The sequence below is a fragment of the Calliopsis andreniformis genome, unplaced genomic scaffold, assembly GCF_051401765.1.
Source record: "Calliopsis andreniformis isolate RMS-2024a unplaced genomic scaffold, iyCalAndr_principal scaffold0133, whole genome shotgun sequence".
Classification (NCBI taxonomy): Eukaryota; Metazoa; Arthropoda; class Insecta; order Hymenoptera; family Andrenidae; genus Calliopsis; species Calliopsis andreniformis.
The window spans coordinates 89,659-106,924 of record NW_027480542.1 but is presented as its reverse complement, the minus strand read 5'-3'; the positions used below and the strand labels follow the sequence as shown (position 1 = coordinate 106,924).

The window sequence follows — 17,266 nt, the reverse complement described above, 5'->3', positions numbered from 1 at the left end:
TACTGAACCATCTTTATCTTCAAATACTAATAATTATAAAAATATATTTAGCACACAAGTAAAATTTCCTTAAAAGTATAGCATACACTTAACTGAAAAACTTTTACCAAACAAAAATCTATTTAATTCATGTAAATAAGTTGATATTACTAATAGGCGAACTTCCTGAGAAAAGAAAGCGTTTTACCAGAATGGTAACTTCGGACAAATCACAGTGTCTTATGGATACACGAATGAGAAAACGAACATTACTACATTGTTCCTTAGACATTCGACTAACTTAAAACACAAAACTTTTACAATTTACGAACAATTTTTAAAATTAAATTTTGACCGTATTTACGAGGCAAATACCCCACTGTGCTCCGTGTCGACTGACCACGTCAGTCTGGTCGCAGCGCTGGCATCACACTTCCACGTCTCGGCGATAGCTCGCCCAGTAGTACTGTTGCCGTGTCTTTGCAAGTGTTTTCTTGATGCTAAAGTGCCCTGCTATGGGGGATCCGTGGCATTCCTGCAGGACTTGCGGTGCTTTCCCTTGGGGCACAACCAAAAGCCACGTGGACGCTGTTTCGTTCGCGGATTCCCACTTCCGGAATAAAAGCTCTTCTCTGACTTGCGGGGAATCCCAAACTGTTCAGTAGAATTTGATCAGAGGCGAATATTTTGGCATCTCCTGCCAGTCGGGCTTGTGACTTTGTAGTTTCCAACGGAGCTTTTCCGACTTCTTCGTCTTCAGACTGCGCTTTCTTCCATTCTTCGCATCAGGTTCTCAGGACTCTCGTTGCCTTGAGTTCCTCCTCGTTTCTTTCCATGCGTGAGCATCGCTTGCAAGCGGAAGTTTCACACGGTCTCTGGGATCTGGCGTCTGCGTTCCCGTGTGCCTTTCCGTCTCGATGGCGAACTTCAAAGTCGTACTCCTGTAGTCGTTCGATCCATCGGGCACTTGTCGTTCCGGATTCTTGAAGGACATTAGTCAGCGCAGCGCTGCATGGTCCGTCCTTAGCAGGAATCTTCGCCCGTACAAATAATGATGAAAGTGCTCCACCGCCTTTACTACTGCAAGTAGCTCCCTTCTGGTCACGCAGTAGTTGCGCTCTGGTCTTCCAAGGGTCTTGGAGAAATAGGCGATGACCTTCTCTTGTTCCTCCTGTATCTGGGAGAGAACCGCTCCAATGGCAATAGCGGAGGCGTCCGTATCCAGCACGAAGTCAGCTCATGGTACTGCATACGCCAGAATAGGGGACTCGGTCATTCGCCTCTTCAACTCTTCGAAGGCTCCTTGTGTCTCTCCCGTCCACTGGAATTGCTGCCTATCCTCAGTTAAACGATGCAGGGGCTTTGCGACATGGGAGAAGTTCTTTACGAATTTCCCGTAGTACGTGCACAGTCCCAGGAAGCTTCTCAATTCTGTTATGTTTTGCGGGACTGGTCAATCTTGAATCGCTTTAATTTTCTCGGGATCCGTCTTCACTCCCATCTCCGTCACAACGTGCTTCAAATATTTCACCTCCTTTTTGAACACTTCTTCGGTGACATCAGGAGCTTCGCTTTTCGCAATCGGGAGAACGCTAGCCGTAGGTTATCTAGCTCTTCTTCGAAGCTTCTTCCGTGTACGATGACGTCGTCGAGGTAGACCAGGCAGATTCGCCAATTCAGCCCCTGTAGCACGTTCTCCATCAGCCGCTCGAACGTAGCCGGTGCGTTGCATAAACCAAAGGGCATGACTTTGAACTGCCATAGCCCTGCGCTTACGCAGAAAGCCGTCTTCTCGCGGTCTCTTTCCTCTACCAGGATCTGCCAATATCCGCTTTGCAGATCCAAGGTGGAGAACCAGATTGAATCGACTAGGGCGTCCAACGATCCTGGGCAGGGGATAGGAGTTTTTCTTAGTCACATCGTGCAGCCGGCGCACAGTGGAACGAGTAAGCATAATATCCAGACATGGCAATGATGTAGGTTTTAGTTATAGAAATTCGCCTATTTATTAATCATATTACGTGGACTAACTAATATACACAATAATGTAACTTTTAAATTAAATGCAAATATACTTATACAATTTTTATACAATACAAAATGTCAAGTTTCGTCATCTGTTATGTCTAGAAGTTCTACTGCTTCAGGAAGTAAATCTTGTTTCATTGTCTTTGTTAATTTTGGTCGGAGAGTCGAAATTAATGGATCTGAATTTATAAGTAAATTGTGTAAAATATCCTCATTTGTGGATTTCTGACTGCACTTTCTTGATTTATGTTCTCGGAAGTTTCTGAATTCTTTGTTACGGGATTATTGAGCTACCTCTGACAGTTGCCTATAGGAACTATTGCATTTTTAATAATTTTTTCTCCATGAATTAAAATCTTGTGGACACTAACTGGCATATAATGCCATGGATAATAATGTACGAATAATTCTGCGGTTTCCTTAATTTCTGCGGTTTCCTTAGCATAGTGGCCAAATTTTTTCACATTAACTTTTTGTCCAGATGAAATAGTTTGCAGAATGACTGGAAACCTTTTTATTATGTTTCATTAATACCAGTTATCTCCCCTGTTGTTTTGGGATCTTTGAAAAATCTTCGGGCAGTGTTTCCGTCATTGGAAGTCCCTCCTCTCTGGTTAACTTCATCTACAATTAATCCTACTTCGGACCGAAATTTTGCTTGGACCAATTTCTTTTTTTCAGCTTGTAATTTTTTATATTCTGGAGTGGAAGCGGACCATTTTTTAAACTGCATATTATAACACAGATGTAAAAGGCAGTCGAAAAAACGAATTTTGGCATTTAATCGTAATAAGCCAAAAGTGTAATGTTCCTCTTTCCATACATTTCTATTAAATAGTTTTAAATCATTCATAGGTTTCGGTGTAGCACCGCAAATATAACATGTCGTAAAGGAACGCATTTCTGTCAATACGTTGCAGATTTTTTCGTCAACCATAGTCATAACTAACTGGTGATTAATTTTCGTCGAATTAATTTCTGTAGGAGTTAATAGCGAAATCTCCTGATTCACACGTTCAAATTCCGTACGAATGACTTCAGATGTTTCTTTACAAAAACGGAACTTGATGGATCTACAGAAGGAAGTAGAGGAAGGTTTTGGGTTCCGCCAAAATACTTTTCCGTTAGATGAGTCGAACAATTTAATTGGGACCAATGTGGACATAAATATTGCAGAATCGTCGCAGATATCATCTTTATGCTGAAATGTTTGTTTATATACACTTTGGCTCGAAGCTCCATCGCATCCCCATTTTGAAATTAACCCTCTATGGGCCGAATTTTTGTTTTAAATATAAAAAAATTGATGTAACGGAAAATCAACAATTATAAACCTATATCTGCAGATGCAAAAAAAATTTGATGTATAAATCTGAAAATAGGGGAAAGCACAAGTTTTAGCTTAAATATACCGAAATCTGCCACAATAGCCCACTGTAACCTCAAAGTTACAGAAACGTATCATAAAAAGAAGTAACAAAATGATAATTTGAAATGCAAACAAATAAGTTGTTATTGATATACAAACCCAGAGCTATTATATACACTATTTTTTGTTCGGTAAACACTGACAGTAGCACAAATAATATCAATTGTTATGAAAGATTCGCTTGCTCCTACTATATAGACAGTTTGCACAGCCTTTTTTTTTTATTATTTCTTTATTTTAGTCCGGGCAACCGTCATGAATATTGGTATTGATTGTCTCGGAGAAATTATAGAATTAAGATATGTACGCCATTTCATGAAAAAAACTAAAATTATTTGATAAAATGTTGATAAGTTAACATGTGACCTGAAAGTTACACGGGCCCATAGAGGGTTAATACTAATTTATTATCGGAGGTTGGTTTATTCGATGGTATCGAAGCTAATATCCTCTTTACTGTGATCTAGCAAAGCTTGTAATTTTATTGATGCTTCTCTTTCGGCAACATAAATTGATTCACGATCTGTGTAACAGCCTAATTTAGCTTTTTGAATTGCGTAATATGACGGGTATCGATTTGTTCCCTGTTTAATCGAAAAATCTCTTAATGTTGTGTATTGTGATTTGGAAAGATCCATGGCCGTCATAATAGATAAAGCTTTTTCTTCGCTGTAAAGCTCAGTTTTCGGAGACCTTCCTTCACAAACATGCTTCACCTTTTGTGCTTCCACTGAATTTCTTAGAAGATACTCTACTATTTTAGGTAAAATCATGTTTTCCTTCTTTCCTCGCATTATACTTAGCAGCAAACATGAACTCTTCAGTGGAAAATTTGGTCCTAATATCTCTCGTTCTTGGTAGTTTGTCTTTCTGTACATTCGGTAAATGGCTTTTCATTATTAGTACATACTTTTTCTACATTTTCTTGTGAAAATTCATTTGGAAAGTCAAATTTACTTTCTAGCCATTGCTTGTTGTTTTTTTAGAAAAAGATATTTATTACGATAAGCTTTAATTCTTTTTTTTTGTACAAATGCATCGATAACATTCTCATTTTATTTTTTATTAAATTTAGCATTTGATCTGACACATCAACAGAAACAAGGTCAAGAATTCCTTTAGTAATTTCTTTATAATCACTGAAGCCACACTTTAACTGAACTATGTAATCGTAAACATCTTTAGTAGTATTAATATTTTCCATTTTTCTAAAGTTAAAGTGTAATAAAACACAAAAACTTTTTGTTTGTGTCCCCTTGGAAACAGTCACGTGACTACTGCGGACGTGCACATGTGTCAATCGAAAATCGATAGGCAATCATCGATTATTTTTAGAATGATTATTAATTGTTGTATCGTATTTATGGTATATCTATGCATAACCTGCAGTAGAATTTTTAGACATAACAGAATTACAAAAATTGACTTTTTATTCACACATTTTTTCAGTAATATTTAATAGAACATAATTATATCAATACTTATTGTATAAATATATTCACATTTAATTTAAAAGTTGCATTAATGTCTATACTGGTTGGTTCACGTAATATGATTAATAAATAGGCGAATTTCTATAACTAAAGTCTACATCATTGCCATGTTTGGATATTATGCTTACTCGTTCCACTATTATTACTAATTATTTTACTATTTAAAACCTTATGCATAAAAGATTAAATAAAGACATTTGAAACCTTAGACAACTTTGGACAATTTTAAATTATTACCTGAATTATTCCAGTAGTAGTTGCAGTAGATGTTTACTTTATACACCTGTCGCATAATAAAAGTCAAACGTACTCAAACTAATTTTTGCACAAACTCATTGATAATAACGTACTGAATAATATATAAGACGTAGAAAAGTTATAAATTCTAGAGCTTAGGCAATAATACTCTTTAAACTAAAGCGATAAAAAGACAAAATCGTCAATGCTTCGTCATCGACAAATTTACATACAATTTAATCAAACTTTATCCACATGTAATATACTTTCTCTTGTGTTTTCTTATGTTCCGATAATTTAATAAAGATTTACTGCAGCCATACTATAAAATTTTGTATTCAAAAATTTTGGCTGATGTCCCAGAAAACAGGCGTTTCGTTTCACTGTGCGGCGGTAGTCCATGCAGAATCTCGTGGACCCGTCCTTTCTTTTTCACGAGGACGGTTGGCGACGACCATGGGCTCAGCGACTCTTCTATTACGCCTTGAGCCTTCATCTTCTTCAGCAAGTCTTCGACTTCTTGTCGCCGGTTGAACGGTAGTCTCCTCGACGCCTGTTTAATCGGGGGACGGTCGCCGGTGTCAATGCAGTGTTTGACTATTCCGCACCTGTCCACTTCATGTGGATCGCTAGCGAACACGTCCTGGTATTCGTTCAGCATTTTTACGAATTGCTGTCGCTGACTCTTGGACAGCTCCGTGCAGCATCGCTCGTATAGCCCTGCCAAGTGTTTTGGTACCGCTTGGTCCGGCGCGTTCTCTTCTTTCCTCCTTGTATCTTCTTTTCTTCCTCGTACCTCCTCTTCTGCCGTTCTTCTTAACGGTACCAACCGATTACCGGGCAGGTGCTTCCTGCTGAAGTAGCGATGTTTCCGCAGGAAAGTCATCCCGAGGATGCACGGCTCCAACATCTCGACGACGTAGAATTCTTCTTCGGTAACGAACTCCTGGATCTGTAGCTTCAGGAGTTTCGTACCGAGCACTGGCATTTCTTCTCCCACACTGGAGCGAATCTTCAATGGAGCTTCTCGTAGGCTACCTGACGGACACAAGTTCTTATTCAATAAATTTACCGGTGAGCCCGTGTCGAGGACCATTTCACAGTCGACGTCCTCGATTCGTCCATAGACCACCGCGTCTTCTGTCCCACGCTGAACTGCATCGTTTTCCATCCCACACTGTTCATGTGTCCTCTTCGCTCGTCGGATCGCGGGTCTCGTGATCTTCTGTCCCACGCTGTTCTTGAATCCTCTTCGCTCGTCGAATGCGAGTCTCGTGATCTCACGTTGGCGGGGGGAAGAATCGCTGAGAACCAACGCTTCCCCGCTACATAGTCCTCTTCGCGTTTTCTCGTAGCTTCTTCTTCTTCCTCGAACTGCTCCCGTCAGGGCAGTCTCTACTAAGGTGGCCGTTCTCACCACAGGTCCAGCACCTTCTGTTTCGTTCAGAGGGTGAGGGCATCCCCCTCTTGTGCCTGGTCAAACTAAATCCTCGAAATTCGGAACACACAGAATTAATCGATTGTCCTTTTCGCCGCGTCGGGGCACGCGATAGCGCCTCCACAGCCTCCACCTCGAGGGCCCTCGTCACCCCAGCCCCCAAGGTGGCGAAACCGCGGATGCGCAGAACTTTTCGCATTTCGTCGCTGCGTAGCGCCGAAATAAATTGAGAGGCCGCCAGCTTGTCTCGCACTTCCTCAGGACAATCTGCGAAAGCAGCCCTGGCCAACCTCTCTACTTCGGCCGCAAGCGACGAAATCGACTCTCCCCTCCGCTGCCGGCAGTTTTGAAACAATACGTAATTCAAATTTGCCAAATTTCTAGCTCCAAAACGGAGCTCCAGAGCCGAAATAAGGGAGGGGTAATTTAGTAACTGGGCAGCAGAGGAAGAGGTTAAGATTCCCCTTGCCGTTCCGTCCAACAAAGCGATCAAAACCGTAGCCTTGGCCGTCTCGTCCCAACCGTTTGCCCGCGCCACTGCCTCGAACTGAATGAGGTACTCTTTCCAGGACGTTCTTCCGTCGTACCTCGCGTATCCCAAGCTCAGGGATACGCGGCGTTCACACTCCCCCGTGACAGGCAAACCCGGACATAGCAGCGGGAAACAGATCGGGGCAGCCGAGGGACCGGGAGCGATCGAAGGGGGCGCAACTACTTCGCTACTATTTACATTATTTACAGCGGTCTCCGATCCGACCGACCCGAATCCCGCGCTCCCCGCACCAGATATCGCGGCTATTTACAACTGCAGGTATACACATCACCTGCATCCGCCGTTCCAGGGCCTCGACACGAGCACGCATAGTGGCTGCGATTTCCTCCTGTACGGCCCGATCGGCGACTAGCAGGGCCTCAATGCGAGCTTGTAACAAAGCCGCGATCTCCTCCTGCCTAGCCTGATCGGCGCTCCGTTGTTCCTCGATCATTCTCCGCTGTTACTCCAGTTGATACACCAGAGACTCGTTCAGTTCTCTGTAAAATACGCGGAGAGGGTCGCCGGAGGCGGGATCCATCCCGGGTTGAATCCCACTTCTGACACCATTGTTGCGACGGTGGGCCGCCGGCGGCCGACCCACCGTTGCTCGAGGAACACCACGGGGCATTTTAACTTTGTACACGCTTTATTTACAATTGGATGCAGTCTTTCGTGCGATACTTTCGCGTACATGTAATTCGTGCTCGTTCGCGGTCTCGACTGACAGCTTGACAGCTGTTACCGTAATCGATCTCTTTCGATTCTCGACCGTCTTCTTCTCGCGAGCACCAGTTGGCTGTGGCTGTGTACCGGCTGCTCGCAACAATATTAATTAATTTGATCAATATCACATGAACCGATTTGCAGGTAGAGAATACTGAAGAGAGAAATTGTAATCGCACACAAATTTTAATAAATGTATTATAAATGTATGTAATATCTCATGCACCAATAAATAATTAAATGTATATATATTTACAAGTGTGTATGCATGACACTGCAATTTTATAAATAATACATTTACTCAATTGATTTTTACATTGTCTTTAGATTTTCATTGATAAGTATTGTATGGCATAAGTATTACTTTAACTTGCATATTGTTGTGTGTTAGGGTCGGAATTAACCCTTTAATATATGCACGCTGTGCCGTCTATGAATCTCGTCGAAGGACCACCCAAGATGAAACGGCTTGGGACCGTGATAATAAACACGTGGTTGATGTAACTAACAAACTATTTATTATAGATTAGGATTGAGTGTACCGTGTGTATGTGTGTGTTTGTGCGAACAATTATATGTTTGAACTTGTGCTTTTAATTTCTAATTGACTAAGTATCTGAGACTCTATCTCTATCTCAGACTTTCTATCTATGCTATTAGGTTTCTTCTGGCCTTTTTTCTGCCAAATTCTTGCGTTTTTAAGACATCGTGTCATCCCTTCCATTACGCCCTTGGCATGGTACCTTTGGAAGGGGAACAGAGTCTTTCGACAGGGTGCAGTAGGGTGCATGACGCATTGGCAACACTGGGTATTTTCCAGGTTTTTCCAAGTGATGACTCGCTGCCGCGAATACCGTTAAGTTCGAGGCCGTGTCGTCCTTCGGTTCGGCAATGTTTATGACAGGGTCTTGCTTAAAAACTTTCCATAGGGTAGTTGTACATCTGGCAAAAAACTAAATCTGAGAAAAACTGAATTTGTCACATACCGCGCGACTGCTGTAAATTACCCTGCCATAAACCTTACTTGCCCGAAACTCTAACATTGTGTATTGATACTTATAAATATTCACAATGATCGGACAATTCTTTAACGCCGTAGTACGACTGTAAACTGCGACGACTGTTGCGTATTTTTTACACGCACCCGTTCCACGTGCTCTGATCTCGAACAACCACGCGTCGCAACCACGACTTCGTGAATCGTCGCCCTCGGTCGGGTCACGTGACTCGGCGTCACGCGGCACGTTCAAACGCGTGTATATCATATCTCTTCCCTCCTTTTAGAAAAAAAAAATTGAATATTCGTATTGAATCGAGAAGGGAAGAGCGAATTTCCGAAAGAAAAAAAAACATAACTGAATTCCTTTATCTAGGCTAAATGTAACTCGCTTGATTTAATATGTAACAATTGTACCGAAACGTTGCGGAGGTCTGCGTTCGCGCGTTGACCGTCGTGGTATGTTCTCCTCTCTTTCGTTTCTTGCATTTAAGTTTCTCTCATTTGGCAATCCACTGTGGTATAAGTTGGGCGAATTTATGTTGTTCGGTCTCGAACTCGGGCTATCCCTCTCTACCGGGCCGTAGTCCTCTGTGTCATCTTCGTCCGCTTGTATCGGAATGTTTCCCGCTTTTAGTATCTGGTCAATGTGTCTTGTCCACAGTTTTCCATTATCTAATCGAATTACATAGTGCAAGTGTCCTACTTTTCGTTCCACTATGCCGAAACGCCATTTGTCCATTCCTAAATAGTTTCTACATTGTACTCTTTCTCCTGTTTGAATTTCGCGTACATGTTTTGTCATGTCTTTTCTCGTACTCGCGGAACTACCGTTTTTCGGCGGTAACAATAAATCTAATCTCGTACGCAGCGTGCGCATGAACATCCTTTCAGCCGGCGAGACTCCCGTCGTTTGATGTGGTGTCGTTCTGTAGTGTAATAGAAACTGTTGTAGTGTTTCCAACAGTTCACGTTTGGTTGGAACCGTATCATTAAATTGTTTCTTTAATGCTAACTTGAATGTTTTTATGAACCTTTCGGCTCGACCGTTCGTCGTCGGGTGAAAAGGTGCAGAGGTCTTATGTACTATACCGTTCTCTTTGAGGAATCGTGCAAACACGTGCGACTTAAAATGTCGACCGTTGTCAGAAACTATCGTTTCGGGTATTCCGAAGGTTGCAAAGATTTGCTTACACCACTGTATTGTCGTCTGAGTGGTCGTATCTTTTGTAACGTGTACTTCCGGCCATTTGGAACATGCGTCAATAAGAACAAAAAAGTAATGTCCTTTAAATGGACCCGCGAAGTCTATATGTACACGCTGGAACGGCCGTTCGGCTTCCTCCCAGTTCTGTTCTTTGACTGTAGTTGGGTCTTTGCGTACCGCGCTGCAGTTTACACAGTTGCTCACCACGGTTTCCAAATCGTGATCTATGCCGGGCCACCAGCAGTGTCTTCGGGCAAGTGACTTTATTTTAACTATCCCAGGGTGGTTGCTATGCAACTCTTTCAATACTACACTCCGTAATCTTTGAGGAATGACTACGCGGTTGTCACGTATGACAACCCCTTGTTGACAACTAAATTCTATTTGCGGTACATTGAACCGATCGCATAGCTTCAACGTACAGTGGGTGTAGAAAGTATTCGTACACCGACTAATTTCGAATAATATAGTCTGGAATTCAAGTTTATTAACTACTTTTTTATAAACAACGAGTTTGTACATATTCTCGGAAATCTCTAGAACAGATACAGTGCAAAAAAAATTAATTGGTTGAATAATTTGCAAAATTATCAAGAAGAAAACGAAATATTGTCCGAAATATAAGAGCAATAAATATTCGTACAGCTGCTACATTTTTTAAAACTCATTAGAAATTCATGAGAAAAACATAGAAATTAAATTTATTTGCTAATGAAAAAGTAAAATAAACAGTTAATTAATATTTAGTAGAATTTCCTTTTGAGTTTATAATTGCAGCGACTCTTTTTGGCATTGAATTTACTAATTTCGCTGTTACGCTGGATGGAATCTTATTCCACTCTTCCATAAGAGCATTTTTTAAATCTTCTTTAGAGGATATTTGATGTTTTCTAATGTGACGTTCCAAGTAGTCCCATAAGTGTTCGATGGGGTTAATATCAGGAGATTGTGGTGGAGTTTTTATGTATGCTGGCGTATTATGTAATATCCACATCCTCGTATTGTACGCCGTATGCTTTGGATCATTATCCTGCATAAAGATAAAATTATCTTTCATGTCCATTTTTTCTGCACTGGCAGAAAGATTCCGCTTCAAAATGTCAATATAAACCCGGTGGTTCATTATTCCATCAATAAATTCTAATTTTCCAACACCAGCGGCACTCATGCAACCCCAAACGAGTACGGAACCTCCGCCGTGTTTTACTGTAGGTCGTAAATTTTGTGGTCTCAGTTCTTCATTTTTTCTTCTCCATATAGTAGAGTGCCCATCAGACCCGAAAATATTAAATTTACTCTCATCTGTAAAGATCACTCGGTTGCAGTACTCCATTGGTGTGGTAACACTATTATTTGCGAACTCCAATCTTTTCTTCCTATTTGCTTCACTCACGAAATATTTTTTACGGGCCACCCGACCGTGGTACCCTTGACTCCGCAAAAAACTACGTACAGTACTGACCGAGAGATCAATATCCAAATTATCCCTAAGGTGCTCAGCTATTTTTATTGCACTTATCCTTGGATCTTGCTTTACCATTCTAATAATCGCTCGTCCGGTATGTTGGTTAATTTTACGCGGACGTCCACTTCTTGAATTGTTTTGCAGCTTCTTTCGTACTCCGTATCTATCAACTATACTTTGTATAGTTGAGCGAGGTCGGTTTATAATCCGCGAAATTTCCGATAAACTTTTGCACTGATTATGTAAATTAATAATAATTTTTCTTTCTTCTACCGTAGTTTCCCTAAGTTTTCGTCCCATTTTCAACAACAGTTTCGAATAGTACACGGTCTCGAGCTCGACTGATACTGATAATGTTTCCAAACATACTGACGATGCCAATCATAACTAGTAAACAATCATGTAAGGTGTTTACATTAGAAACTCACATACAGATAGTTCGAAATCAGAACTGTACGAATATTTATTGCTCTTATATTTCGGACAATATTTCGTTTTCTTCTTGATAATTTTGCAAATTATTCAACCAATTAATTTTTTTTGCACTGTATCTGTTCTAGAGATTTCCGAGAATATGTACAAACTCGTTGTTTATAAAAAAGTAGTTAATAAACTTGAATTCCAGACTATATTATTCGAAATTAGTCGGTGTACGAATACTTTCTACACTCACTGTATTTCCTTTCTGGAGTCCTTGTGACAGGGTTTGTAATTGCGTATCTCTCGCGGTTTCTAACTTTAAATCTTGGAATGTAACCGGTAGCGACTCGATCGTATTTATTTCGAAGCTATCGACTACGTCATGAGTGTACGCCTCTTCATCGTATGGTTTCATCGGAAGCCGTGACACGGCGTCCGCGTTTGCGTGCGCTTTCGTGTTTTTGTATCTTATATCGTATTTGAACCCTTGTAAAAATAGTGCATAATGTTGCATACGCATTGTGCTGTGTGCCGGTAAACCCTTCCCTGGCGCGAAAATTTGTGTAAGCGCTCTATGATCCGTGTACAAAGTGAACCTCCTCCCGTAAAGATATTCGTGAAACTTTTTTATTGCAAATATAATAGCGTATGTTTCCTTATCTATCTGTGCGTATTTCCTTTGAGTACGCGACAAAGATTGCGAGGCATATTGAATTACTCTTTCCTTCCCGTCTGGAAATTCTTGTGAGTACTGCTCCCACACCGTACGGACTCGCGTCGCAGGCTGCTATTAAGGGTAGTTTCGGATCATAGTGCGCTAGAATCTCGTCGCCAACGAATGCTTTCTTCGCGGACAAAAATGCTGTTTCGCAAGCTGAAGACCACACGAAGGGGACCTCCTTGCCCTCTTTCTTCTCTAAAAGGCTGCGTAATGGTGTAAGGATCGAATTGAGATTGCGAATGAACCTTCCGTAGTAGTTTATCATTCCCAGAAATGCGCGTAATTCTGTAATGTTTGTAGGGCGGGGCATCCTTTCTATGGCCTCCATATTTTGTTTTTCTTTATGAATACCGTTTTTATCGATGTAGTATCCACAGTAGTGGATTCCGTCTTTCAAAAATTCGCATTTTTCCTTATTTATTCGAATATTATATTTGTCTAACCGTGTCAGAACCTCCTCAAGTCTCTGTAAGTGTACCATATCGTTAGGTCCCGTAATTCTTATGTCATCTAAAAGGACTGAAATTCCTGGTATTCCTTTCAGGATGTTCTCAATCTCTCGTTGCCAGATCGCTGGAGCCGATGAGATTCCGTACAACAATCGCGTACATCTGTATAACCCTCGGTGGGTGTTTAAAGTTCCTAACTCTCTATCTGCTGGATGTATTTCCATTTGTAAATACGCGTTTTTCAAGTCAATTTTTGAGAATTTTTCGCCTTCTGCCAACGTACTAAATAATTCGTCGATCGTGGGCAGAGGGTGTTGATCCACGATTAGGTGTTTGTTCACAGTGACACTGAAATCGCCGCATAGGCGTACTGTATTATCTTTTTTTAAAACTGGTACCGTCGGAGTTGCCCACGTCGAAGTGTTAACCTTTTCTAATATCCCCACTTTAACTAAATTATCAATTTCCTTATCAACCAACGGTATCAAATTGAACGGCATTCTTCGCGCTTTAAGAAAGACTGGAGATGTGTTCTCCTTTAATGTGAGCCTAGCCTGGATCTCGCGTATCTTTGTAGACGTAGGATCTAAATTCGTTTCGTATTTTTGTAAGATTGAATTTAATTCTTCGGTTGTATCTAACGCCAATACGACCGGGGAATCTGCTAACTGTATCCCGAGTTGCCGTATCCATTCGCGGCCCATCAAGGGGTCTCTACACGTCTTTGTTACGTACATATTCAGTGTTTTCGTAATTTGTTTGTACCGGACATTCACTCGCGCATAACCTACGACTGTGATTACGGTTTTGCAAAACGTAACCAATTGTAAATTCGAGTCTATAATGGGTACATCTGGCAGTGTCGACTTGAGGAAACTCTGACTCACAACTGTAACCGCGGCGCCGCTATCCACCTCGAACCTTACCTTAGTACTATTTAGCCATAACGTCGCATAGAATTTCTCTCTGTACTGTTCCTGTTCACCCTGAATTTGTAGTATCGCATCTAATTTATTCGCTTGCCCTTTTCTCGCCTTCATGCAAACTTTCTGCAGGTGGCCCTTCGTGCCGCACGCTTTACAGACTGTTTCTTTATTTAATGTACATCGAGACGCCATATGATTGCCGCCGCATCTAAAACAAACTATATCATTATTACAGTTAACCTTGGGGTTTGTAATTGGGCTCTTGCACTTTATATTCGTTGGTCTTCCTTCATTGGATCTTCTGTTACGGGTTGTTTTCTCCCTTTTGTATGTAGTTGCTTCCTTTGAATTTACGTAGTCCACTGCTGCAGTCCCCGATTGCAGCTGTGCGACGTCCCTATCCGTGAGCTCCATGGCGGTAACCACCTCCAAGGCTTTCTCAATTGTAAGATCCGTGGTTTCCAATAGGCGTGACTGAATTCGTCTGTTCTGGAGGCCGAAGACCACCTGATTCCTCAGTGCCTTTGGTAGGTATTCCCCGAAATTGCAATTTATGCTGAGTTTTTGCAGAGCGGCGACGAACTGTTGTACCGTTTCGCCGTCTGCTTGTTTCCTCTGGTGAAACCGAAAATTCTCAGCGATTTCCAAGGGGCTTGGCGCGTAATACTCGCCTAGAGCGGCGGTGAGCTCAGTGTAAGACTGTTCGTAAGGATCCTTGGGGGCGATTTTATCACAGAGAATTTCAAACGACCTTGCGCCTATGTAATGTAGTAGATATGGTACCTTTTGGGTCGACGTGGCCTTGAAGAAGCTAATGGCTCCCTCGAAACGTTGTAGCCACCGCTTCCAATTCGTAACTGTATTATCGAAAGGTTCGATCGAGAAGGTGCCGTGGACCACTGCCTCCACCGTCGCTGTTTGCGGTAATGCCATCGTGGGGTAGCTTACTTCTTTCTCGATCATGCACCGTAATGCACAACAACGTGCGAAACGCCTGACTCTCAGCGCGCAAAACTTGCGTAGCACCTTTGTCTGTCCCCTTTATCTACGCAGCACGTGCGTCGCTTCGCTGCGGCGTTTATATTTCGCTCACCACTGCTTTTCTAGGATCCCATCCTCGTCGCCAAACTGTTGTGTATTGATACTTATAAATATTCACAATGATCGGACAATTCTTTAACGCCGTAGTACGACTGTAAACTGCCACGACTGTTGCGTACTTTTTACACGCACCCGTTCCACGTGCTCTGATCTCGAACAACCACGCGTCGCAACCACGACTTCGTGAATCGTCGCCCTCGGTCGGGTCACGTGACTCGGCGTCACGCGGCACGTTCAAACGCGTGTATATCATACATATTTTCATATTTGAACAGTTAGCAATCGTAATTGACAGATTCCCATTCTGTATAGCATACCGAATACTACATATCACCTCCATTAGTTAACAGTTAACTAAATATATATTCTAACTGATAACAAATACTAAATGATGATTATTTAATTTTTTCTAAAATACTAAAGAAGAGAAATTACAGGAACGTTCCAGTAATGAATAAAATAAATAAAACTTTTCTTTATTTTGAACGTAGAAAATATTTTACACTTTTGTTAATACGCTGTATATAATATAGCAATGCACTCAAGAACAGGAAATGCAAATCTAATAAACAGTAACAATTATCATTACCGTAATTACTAATTACAAGAGACAGTTGAGCATTTCAAGCTATGAAGTTATTTGTACGTATACATTGAAATTAATAATTATTCATAATTCCAATGAAAAGAACAAAATTTAGAATTAATTTAATTTTCAACGTTATACAGTATGTCCCACGAAATCCTGGACAGTCGATTATTTGGTAACCTATTAAAGATACGATAAAAGTTTTTATATGAAATTGAATGGCAAGAGGGGGCTGATTTATTGGCCGTAACAATTTTTTTTATCATTATTGTTTACAGAGATATGAAAGTTAAGTTTGGTTTTTTAAATGGGATTATATATTTTTTATTTGATCAATAGATAGTGCGTTTCAAGACGAATTCAGCAAACATTAATGTATACTTCTTTTTTCAAATAGTTTTTAATATATTACGCGTAAAAGTTTACTAATTTTCGGTACAAGAAAATCTGCGAGACCAGGAAGCACAGTAGGAGGTCTCGACTCTCGACCACACTTACAATGCTACGGGTTAACCCGTGCCTCTTGAAACCGATACGAAAAGACTGGGGTAGGAACGGCAGGCCTAAATTCTACACAATAGTTTTTTTCACAACCGTTACCTTTACGGCATGTAGAAAAATATCGCCCATATTTTAGTAAAGAAATAAACCTAGTGGATAAAGCTAAAGCGTTGCTCGTACTTTGAAGTAATTAACAAATTGGCAATACATTTGAATGGAAAATACTTATGATGGCAAGATATTATGTACTACAAGAATTTAATATTAAAATTTGAATTTAAATTCAAAATTATTGTTGTGTATACAAAATTATTGTGTAGAATTTAGGACTGCCGTTCCTACCCCAGTCTCTTCGTATCGGTTTCAAGAGGTACGGGTTAACCCATAGCATTGTAAGTGTGGTCGAGAGTCGAGACCTCCTACTGTGCTTCTTGGTCTCGCAGATTTTCTTGTACCAAAACTCAGTAAACTTTTACGCGTAATATATTAAAAACTATTTGAAAAAAGGTGTATACATTAATGTTTGCTGAATTCGTCTTGAAACGCACTATCTATTGATCAAACAAAAAATATATAATCCCATTTGAAAAACCAAACTTAACTTTCATATCTCTGTAAACAATAATGATAAAAAAAAATTGTTACGGCCAATAAATCAGCCCCCTCTTGCCATTCAATTTCATATAAAAACTTTTTTCGTATCTTCAATAGGTTACCAAATAATCGACTGTTCAGGATTTCGTGGGACATACTGTATATGAAACAGTGAACGACGAAATGAAATTAAGTATAGTTTTATTTCAATGTTTAGTAACAACAAAAACTACATTCCTGCATTTCCAACATTAAATATTGTAAACACTTTTTAGCACAGTTTATTAAAAAGAAACAGAAACACCTAAACAAACACTTTACACTAGGTGGTACACAAATCACTTAATTTCTACGGGTTCTATTCGGAAAAGAATATTGTTAGTCTTTCGCTTTTTTCCGGTAAAAAAGTACGTCCGCGACGCGACAAGAATGAT

General features: G+C 40.7%; 1 protein-coding gene and 1 pseudogene across 7 annotated transcripts in view; one reads left to right on the top strand and one right to left on the bottom strand.

Moving 5' to 3' along the window:
• Nucleotides 1-17,266, top strand: part of Dgkepsilon (diacylglycerol kinase epsilon) — a 156,195-nt gene that overhangs the window by 78,843 nt on the left and 60,086 nt on the right. The gene's annotated exons all lie outside the window — the stretch shown is intronic.
• LOC143187651 (uncharacterized) lies at nucleotides 1,217-7,590 on the bottom strand (annotated as a pseudogene).